The 10,199-nt window shown below is 34.0% G+C and overlaps 1 pseudogene; it reads right to left on the bottom strand.

Moving 5' to 3' along the window:
• Positions 1–233: 233 nt before the first annotated feature.
• On the bottom strand, positions 234–9,662 carry LOC120089177 ((-)-alpha-terpineol synthase-like; annotated as a pseudogene).
• Positions 9,663–10,199: the final 537 nt, after the last annotated feature.

Here is a 10,199-nt window from a genome sequence, read left to right as displayed (position 1 = left end):
ATAAGGAAAAAAAATATTCGGTAGAGTTGGCATTTTAAAGAACAACCTCTACGACAAGTTCCATAGAGACAACATTTGAGAATTCCTAAACAACCCGAGGAATAAATACAACCAGCCTTAAAAAAATATATACAACCAATATCACTGTTCTAACACAAATGACAAAGTAAAATGTTTATCATAGCCTTATATAATTGTAATATTTTATTCCAATAAGCTTATTGTTTTTTATATTAATGAATGGTAATAGGCGTTACAAGAAGAGACACTATAGTTTCTTTTATTTTGTTGCGGTCTATGGTTTGTCCATGATCTCCATATTGATACATACATTGAGATATCTGCACTAAATTCTTAGACATCTTGACAAAAGTTTGAGAGGATACCAATTTCTCATCATCATATTCATTTAACTTCTTCCATAACTCATCTATCAATATCTTATATATTCACGAGCATTTTTCTCAGATGTACCTTTCTCATTCATGTAACATTGAATTGAAACATCACCAATGTTTTGTTCATCCTGGACGATAAAATATCATAATAAAGTGTCAAAATTTATAATCAATGTTAAAATGTAATAAGAAAATATCCATCCAAATTTAGTTGACTTTATTTTTTTAGATCAAATAATGTCGTTGTTCACTTATCAATGGTGATAGTAGGTCATTTGCAAGTCGCATAATTGTTGATGAGCAACGAATTGTGTTAACATATTGTGTCAATCTCTCCAATTCCTCAGTTATTTGAGATGATACAAAAATATATGAATGAACTAACATAATTGGTCCGCTACTGAAATCCATGCATTGTTCATATATTCTTCCAATGTTGGTTTATAACCACCATGATACCAATTTGACTCTATTAGATAAGATTTGCACAAATCTGCCCACTGCACCATCAAATTAGGCATGCTGAGTTAGATAATAATATAAAAATTATATCATGCCCTAAACCTAGGATTTGAAATCCAGGGCCTGAGGCGTTACATATTATTTAAAAAAACTATTTCAGTCTCTATACTTTGAAGTTTGTCTAATTTTAGTCTCAGTATTTTCAAATGTCCAATTTTATAATCCATATGTTTTAAAAATCATAAAATTAGATATTTGATAGTCTAAGGGACTAAAAATGAACTATTATGACAGTACATAGACCGGAATGATATTTAAACCTAAAAATCTTTAGGAGATCTTAAAATTGAAATTGTGAAATTTTCATTAATCTGTCTAAGGTATAGCATAACATCAACTCCATGGTTGCTTAGTGCTTCAGAAGCTATTTCATTTATTAAATCGTAGAGAGAAAGCAAACATTGTTTCATATACTCAGGAAGTTGATCCATTGCAGCAATATCCCACCTAACATTACAATTAAAAGATAACTAAATATCAATTGTACTCCAAAGTGAAAGTTAATAATAGCATTAAAAAGCAGATAGAACTATTTTAGGCAATCATTATCTTTTTATAAGCAATTTAACTTCTGCTTGTGGAGAAAAAAACCTAAAACTTTATATATATATATATATATATATATATATATAATCTAAAAGATATATATACACATACACATATATATTTATCATATTAACGTTATTTACGATTTTGATTCTAGAGTTTAGAGATGTATGTTAGCTATATAAATTTTTTAACTATAAAGATGAATTTTATCAATGATCTGAATTATTCTCTATAATTGTCTTTCCATAGATGTAACTAACATATTGTTAGTGAACCACGTAAATTCATGTATGTCCATTATTTATATCATTATGATTTTTTTTCTATCTTTATTTTTCAAATTGATTATTGATTGATTACCTGTCTATAGCATCTGTACAGAGTTTGAGTTCCTCCAATGTGCCATAGACATCATAAACATCATCAATCATTGTTATCAATGACACAATCTTTGTACCCATTCTTCTAAAATATGTAAGCTCAGCTTCAAATCCAATACTTATTGTCCAATAGAAGTTTTTCATCAATTGGTCTCTTGCAAAGATCAACTTTTGTCCAAGCTCTGTGTTTCTCCACCAACTTTTTATATATAGAAAAACTCAGTAGAATAAGGGAATTAGTTGAAATACTATTTCTTTTTTAGGCACAACAACTAGGGGATGAAGATTGAACCTTCAACCAGCTATAGGGAAAAGGTGATGTGAAATACTATTGAGTTAAGCTCATTTTCTATAAAATATTTGGGAAAAATGGTTTTTTATCACAGTTACCTTGATGCATGTTTAAGATCTTCTTGGCAGATAGATTGCACAATGTTGAAATCAAGCTTAGCAATTTTTAAGAAGAATAGGGTTTATGGTTCCATTTCTCTCATATATATCAATAAACCATCTTCCCTCTAATCCTTGTATCCTCCAATGTAAGGGAAGCTTCAAGGCATGCTTTATGATCTCTACTTCGAGGTCATCTTTGCTTGATTTGGCGTATTCCTTTAGGTAGTTGATTGCAAAGCATTTTGCTGCCTCTAAAATAGTTTCCCCTTTGGTTGATAAGAATGAAGCTTCATATAATGATAATACTCCATTTATATCTTCATAAAAGCACGTTTTGAAGTTTCCCATCTCATCTTTGAAGGCATTGAAAACCTCTGTCCATAATTAAAAAAATTATTATTCAAAGTAATAGATGTATGATATTGATGAAAATTGTGAGAGTTTCTGAATCTAACTTAGATGGCGAAACAGAACGCAAACGATCAGCAGAAATAAGTCAAAAACAGTAAAGAATACCAAGATATATAGTGGTTCGACTAGTTTGGTTTACATCCACTTAGAGAACCAGCTTGAATTAATTTATTAATGAGCAATAAATGAATTTTATAAATTACATATAATCAATGATTTACCAATCTATAATTCTAAGATCCACTGATACCGAGAGATCCACACACATGTTACCTCTGAAAACTGAGAATAACCTGTTGCAAAATAGCCCAAAATAGTGTGCTACCCGCCTCTGACTAGTGAACCACCAAAACTAGATCTGCAGCAAACCCACACGCTGAACCGAAACTGACCGGCGCACACGCGCTAAACCGAAGCTGACCGCCGCACCCACTCCCTAAACCGGAGATGACTGCCACTGCTCTTCCACGCAAGAACCAGCACTGACAGAAATTCATGCCCATGCTGTCGACTTAGCCGGACAGAGAAAACCCACGGTCGGACGACTGCTGTCTGTCTTCCTTCAGCTGCGACTCGTGGTCTACTTGCTTGAGGCGGCTCGTGGTCTATTCTTCTTCAGTGGTTGCGTTTTTATTCTTTAGCAAAGAATCACGCAAATGTTGCCCTAAATGGAGAAAAAAAGGGTAACTACAAGTTTGCCACTGCTCATTATTTACAAGAATGCTATTAAGCCTTTAATTTTTCCAAAAATCCAATAAAACCCACTTAAATACCTTGTTATTTTCTACAAATCTCCCTCATAACAAGAATATTTAAGTGCCAAGCTGATTCTCCAATCTTCCTATCATCCAGATTTAATATTCAGCCCATCAGATATTTGAACCTATGGGCTGGAAGAACCTTGGTTAACATATCTGACAAATTCTCAATTGTATGAACCTTGACCAGTTCAACATCTTTCTAGGCCACAACTTCTCTAATAAAATAAAATTTAACGTCGATATGATTAGACTGTTTTTTATGAGATGGATTCTTCGCAAGATGAATAACACTTTGGCTATCACAACGGACGATAGGAATGAACTCCTGCGACAACAACTCACCAACTATCCTTTTCAACCACACTACCTCTTTCACAACTTCACTCACTGAAATATACTCTGACTCAGTAGTAGACAAGGCAACAACTGACTGTAAAGCAACCTTTCAACTGACCACATTACCAAACAAATGAAAAATGTGACCTGATAGAGACCTTCTTTTGTCAAGGTCTGCAGCATAATCTGTATCTGTGAATCCTTCCAACAGTGCTGATTTATCACAATCCTTGCTAAAACACAATGATACACTGGCACTACCTTTCAAATATCGAAGCACCTATTTAATTGCATTCCAAGCTCCATCCCAGGATTTGATATAAATCTACTTATCATACTCATAGCATATCCCAAGTCAGGCCTAGAAAAAATCATCAAATACATAATACTTCCAACAGTATTACAATAGGGAATATTAGCCATTGCTAATCTTTCTTGTTCAGTAACAGTACACTGAGATGAAGAAAGCCTAAAATGAGATGCTAAAGGTGTCAAAATTGCCTTACAACCAGACATATTATACTTCTCAAGCAGTTTATGCACATAATTCTCCAGCGAAATGGTTAACAAACCTTTCTCCCTATCGATTTTCACAGCCATGCCTAGGATCCTTTGCAGTTCACCTAAATCTTTCATCTCAAATTCACTACTCAATCGTTTCTTGAGATCACAGATTTAAGAATAATCCTTAGACACCAGAATCATATTATCTACATACAGAAGTAGGTAAGTATATGTACCTTTCTGAGATAGTTTTCAGTACACGCAGGCATCATAGGAGCTCCTGTGAAACCTCTGCTTCAGAATAAAGATGTCAAACCTGATATACCATTGTCTCGATGATTGCTCCAGTCCATAGATGGACTTGTGAAGGGGAAAAACCATGTCTTCCTTTCCTTTCACCTCATAACCCTTAGGTTGAGCCATGTAGATCACTTCCTCCAATTCTCCATAAAGGAAAGCTATGGTGACGTCCATCTGTTCAACAAACATATCAAAGTGAACAACAATAGATAAAATTAATTGAATGGACGAATGCCTCACCACTAGAAAGAAAATCTCATGAATGTCAACTCCTTTCTTTTGAGTGTAGCCCTTAGCTATCAGTCTAGCCTTATACCTAGGCTTGCTGTCAGCTCCTGTACCTGGCTTGATTTTATAAATTCACTTTAACTAAATGAGTTTTTTATTAGGCGACTTTGGAACCAATGACCATGTCTAATTCTTCTGCAACGAGAATAACTCTGCTTCCATAGCATCCTTCCACTGTTCCTTCGAATCAAATACAATAGCCTCCTTAAAAGTAAAAGGCTCTGCTTCAATACTGTTAGCTGCACAAGTAAGAGCATAAGCAACTAAATCAGCATAACCATACCTCGTAGAAACTTGCCTCACCCGCTGAGGCCTGTCACGCGTAAGCTGATAGTTATGTAGGTCACTGCTACTTGAGCTTTCTTCACCAAAAGCTCCCTCATCAATCAAAGTCCTCTGCAATTGAGGCTGTCTACCATCAGAACTAGATGTTGATCACTGGAATCACCTGAACTAACTGATGGTTGTGCTTTAAAATCAATTCTAACCTCTGCCTCAACCTGATCAACTGTCTGCTGTTTTTGCTGCTCTTTGACACGAAATGGTATCTCTGTTTCATTAAAGGTTATATCTCTGCTGATAATGCATTTATTTCTGCCCTCTTCCAAGTACCAAAGTTTATATCCTTTAATACCCTGAGGATAGCCAATAAACATACATTTTAGTACCCTCTTATTCAGCTTCCCTTCCTTAACATGAGCATAAGCTGAACATCCAAACACTCTGAGATGATTCAAGCTTGGAGCTTTTCCTGTCCATATCTTCTGAGGAGTCTTTAGGTCTAAAGCAGAAGATGAACTTCTATTAATAAGATAACAGGCTGTTTGGGCAACTTCCCCCCAAAATTTCAAGGGTAATGAAGCATTTGTCAAGAGACATCTTGTACGCTCCATAATGTTCTGTTGAACCTCTCAGCTAAACCATTCTGCTGTGGAGTGTACGTAACAGTGAAATGCCTCGTAATTCCCTCAGATTTGCAAAATTTATCAAATTTGTGATTCACAAATTCTTAACCATTGTCTGTCATCAGACACTTTACCTTCCTGCCTGTTTGGTTCTCAACCTGTTTTTTCCATTCAAGAAATTTCCCAAAAGCTTCATCCTTTTGTTTCAGTGGATACATCTACACCTTTCTTGAAAAATCATTAATGATCGACATAAAGTATCTCGAACCTCCCATTAGAAGGTACCTGTGTAGGACTCCATAAATCTGAATGGCATAATCCAAAATTCCTTTGGTAGAATGCTTCTTTTTTCCAAACTTCACTCTGGTAGACTTTCCCATTATGCAATGTTCACAAAAGGAAGTTCAATGTCTTTAACTCCTCTAAGTAAACCTTGTCTGAAAGAGCTTGAAGACCTCTTTCACTCACATGAGCTGATCTGTTATGCCATAACATGGACTTATCTGTTTCTTTCCCAGATGCAACAACAGTACTACCTGAAATTACAGTACCATCCAACACATAAAGACCATTCCTCAAGCTCCCCTTCAGCTTAACCAAAGAACCCTTAATAAGCTTCAGAACTCCATTCTCAGATTTATAAGAATAACCTGCTCTATCTAATTCGCCCAGAGAAATTAGATTTCGTTTGAGTTCTGGAACATACCTTACATTTGTGAGAATTATGATCATACCATCATGTGTTGAAATTTGAACTGACCTAATTCTTTTTACATCACAAGCACCATTATCACCAAGCAGAATGGATCCCCCATCATTTTCTTGATAGTCAATCATTCTGATTAGGAGTCATGTGAAACGTACACCTTGAATCCATGATCCAAACATTCTAAATATCTCTGCTGGACACCATCAAAACCTTTGTTGAATCATGTCCATCAATAATATTTACTGCACTAGAATCTCCTTGATACTTCCTTGCTCTTATTCAAAAGGTAATTTTTTCTAAAGTGTCATTCTTTATGACATAGGAAACACTTTTTGCTTTTCCTCTTTGATTTCAACCTGATCTCGACTCTTTTCCTTTTCCATTCTTTGTCTCATTTCTACCTCTGGCCATGAGTAACTCTTCATCCTTGCGTTCCTTTTTAATCTCAAGATTTCTCGTTCTCAAGGCATCCAATACTATATCAATGGACAATGAATCCCGTCCATATTTAATAGCAGCCTTAACTTCTCGATACGATTCTGGCAAAGAATTCAGAAGAATAACTGCTTGATTTTCATCCGACATCTTCTCACCGATGTTATTGAGATCAACTATAATCTTTTGGAATTCATCTAGGTTCTCTTAAGCCTTTACATGAGTCCATCTTATATCCAAAGAATTTCTCCTTTAGATACAATTTATTTGGCAAGGACTTAGTCAAATAAAGACTTTCCACAACTCTGCTGTAGTAGTGGAAACACTCCATCTGACAGGTACAGAATTATCGTTGAATAGGCCATCTCATCCATATCCCTTTTTTCAGCTTATGTAATTGTTGGTGGAAGGTTATTTTCGTCTAAGATTTTGGCTACTTTTGTTGTACCAGAATAGCCCTAATAGTTTTTCCTCCATAACCCGAAATCCCATTTCCCATCAAATTTAACAACTTCGAACCGTGTAGACATCAAAGTCGTCTGTCAAATTAATTTCAACAAAATATCCTGATCAAAGAATATACCAGCACACACTACCACACACCCTCCTTGGATCAACTGGAGCTCTGATACCACTTGTGAGAGTTTCTAAACTTAACTTAAATAGCCAAATAGAACGCAAACGTCAGCAAAAATAAATAAAAAACACAAGATATATAATGGTTCGACCAGTTTGGTCTACATTCACTTTGAGAACCAGAGCAATAAAGGAACTTTACAAATTACAGATAATCAACGAATTCACCAATCTGTAATTCTAAGATCCATTGATATCGAGAGATCTGCACACAATGTCGCTTCTGAAAACTGAGAACAACCCGCTGCAAAATAGCCCAAAACAGTGTGCTACCCGCCTATGACCGGCGAACCACCAAAACCAGATCTACAGCAAACCCACGGACTGAACCGGAACTGACCGTCGCACCTACTGCCTAAACCGGAGCTGACCGCTGCTGCTCTTCCACGCAAGAATCGGTGCTGACAGAAACTCACGCCCACGCCGTCGACCTCGCCAGACGGAGAAAACCCATGGTCAAACGACTGCTGTTTGCCTTCCTTCAGTTGCGGCTCGTGGTCTACTTGCTTCAGGCGGCTCGTGGTCTATTCTTCTTCAGCGGCTGCATTTTTGTTCTTTAGCAAAGAATCACGCAAATGTTTCCCTAAGTGGAGAAGAAAAGGGTAATTTCAAGTTTGTCATTGTTCATTATTTACAAGAATGCTATTGAGCCTTTAATTTTTCTAAACACTCAATAAAACCCACCTAAGAATATAATATATTCTCTAATACAAACCTTCATAAATATAAAATTGATGTTGTCTTAGGAATCTAAATTCAAGTGATGTTGCATAGAGACCATTCTTCTTATGGTCCACTTTGTAGAACTTGTTACTTATTCTTTCTAAGATATCTTTAATTTCACTCTTAGAGTGGTATGATATTCTAAGATTTTGTAAGGCATCAATGAGCTCTAATTGCTCCAAAGAGTATCTTCTTTCTCCAAGTAATGTCTTAACTTATCCTCTGAGTTAGTTAAGCCGTCTTTGATATATTTCTCCCTGAGATTAACGTGAAGAGATTTTTGAACTAATGACATCCACATATTTTCATTGATAAAAAAAGAACATTAGCATGAAGAGATACCACACTTGTTGTCTATTAGTTTTTTATTTCTTTTAAATTAAATAAGGTTTTTTAATCTCTTTGTATAATATATTCAAAATATCTTTCAAAATTGCGCATATAATAATTTCAAGTGGATTTTAACTAATTTCAATCGTTTAAAATTCTAATGTTAAGATAGCATGGTGGAATATGGTTTTGAACATTTTAAAAAACTACTTAAAAAGTATTTTATATTGTAAAGGAAAGAAAAACACCCCTATTAAGTGTTTGAAAGTGCTTCCAAAACAAACAAAAGTGTTCTTTTTTTTAAAGTTAAAATTAGTAATAAAATTCGTGTTTTTTGAATTATTACTATTTAGTTAATAAATACTCGAAATACAGAAAATATACGTATATTTTAATGTTGTGAGGTTGAAAGAAGAAGGCGATAATATATATTGTTAACAAATGCCACATGCTTTTATCTTTTTCTTTTTCATGTATATATTTAGATTTGTGATGAGACTTTTTTTTTCTTATAACTTAAGCGACAAAATCCCACAATGATTGTTTTGAACGAAAATTCAAACTTCAACAATTAAAATAAATCTTTTTAAAATTTGAAGTATAATTGAAACAATCTCATAATTTATAAATATATATTTTTTTATAATTTAAGCTAAACATTTTTGTATTATTATTATTGGAAGAGTATATTGAAATGTAAAGGAGAAAGAAAGAAAGAAAGAAAGAAAGAAAGAAAGAAAGAAAGAAAGAAAAGTTCCGTATACTACGACTCCTATACTATGGTAGTATGGACAATTTTTCATATTACCTCCACTTATTGTGTGTCACGTCAACATACTTTTTAAAATAGGGTAAGACTCACTGACATTAAAGCTATATCTTATAAATATTTATGAAGCTAAATTTATAGTATGAACAAGTAGAGTATGGTACTACCATATTACTAGAAAAATTTCCAAAATACATACTGTGAAATCATCATGTAATGATTGAATAAATTCATCTTTCCACATAGGAGGATGATAATTTGCACATTGTCTCACAATAACATTATCATATCGTGTTGATGCTTTTAAGCACATCCTACTTCCAACTCCAACACATTTTAATTGAAATTTTTTACGTCATAAGTTTAAAATGTGTCAAAAATGCATAAGAGGAGATAAAAGTAATTGTTTTCCTAAATATGTTGTAGAGAAAAAAAAAAAAAGAAAAATTAGGCTAAGACGTGAAGATGAAAACCGAGAAGATGAAAACCTACTCAAGTTTAGATATTTAATTAATAAAATTATTGAGTTTGAGGTTGTTAGTACGACATTGACTGTAGGGAAGATTATTGATTGTTTGTTTGTTTTGTCTTTTTTTTTTTTTTAATCATAATCTGCCAACTTGTTCAAATTATCGTGTTGCTCAGGTTTGCTATCACTTCGGTATGAATCTCTTAGTCTTAGCATTATCTCTCAACATTTTTAGATTTATTTATGTATATATTTTGAGTCAACGGTCAATTTTCGCCACTTTGAATTGCTATCACTTCGGTAGATCATCCGATCCTTTTTTTTTTTCCTAAATTTTAAGAACATATTTTTAAAATTATAGTAAATTTTGAGAAACTACAA

This window comes from Benincasa hispida, chromosome 10 (genome assembly GCF_027475165.1).
Source record: "Benincasa hispida cultivar pf3 chromosome 10, pf3_genome.v1.1, whole genome shotgun sequence".
NCBI classification, from domain to species: Eukaryota; Viridiplantae; Streptophyta; class Magnoliopsida; order Cucurbitales; family Cucurbitaceae; genus Benincasa; species Benincasa hispida.
This window is presented reverse-complemented; position numbering and strand designations above follow the sequence as displayed.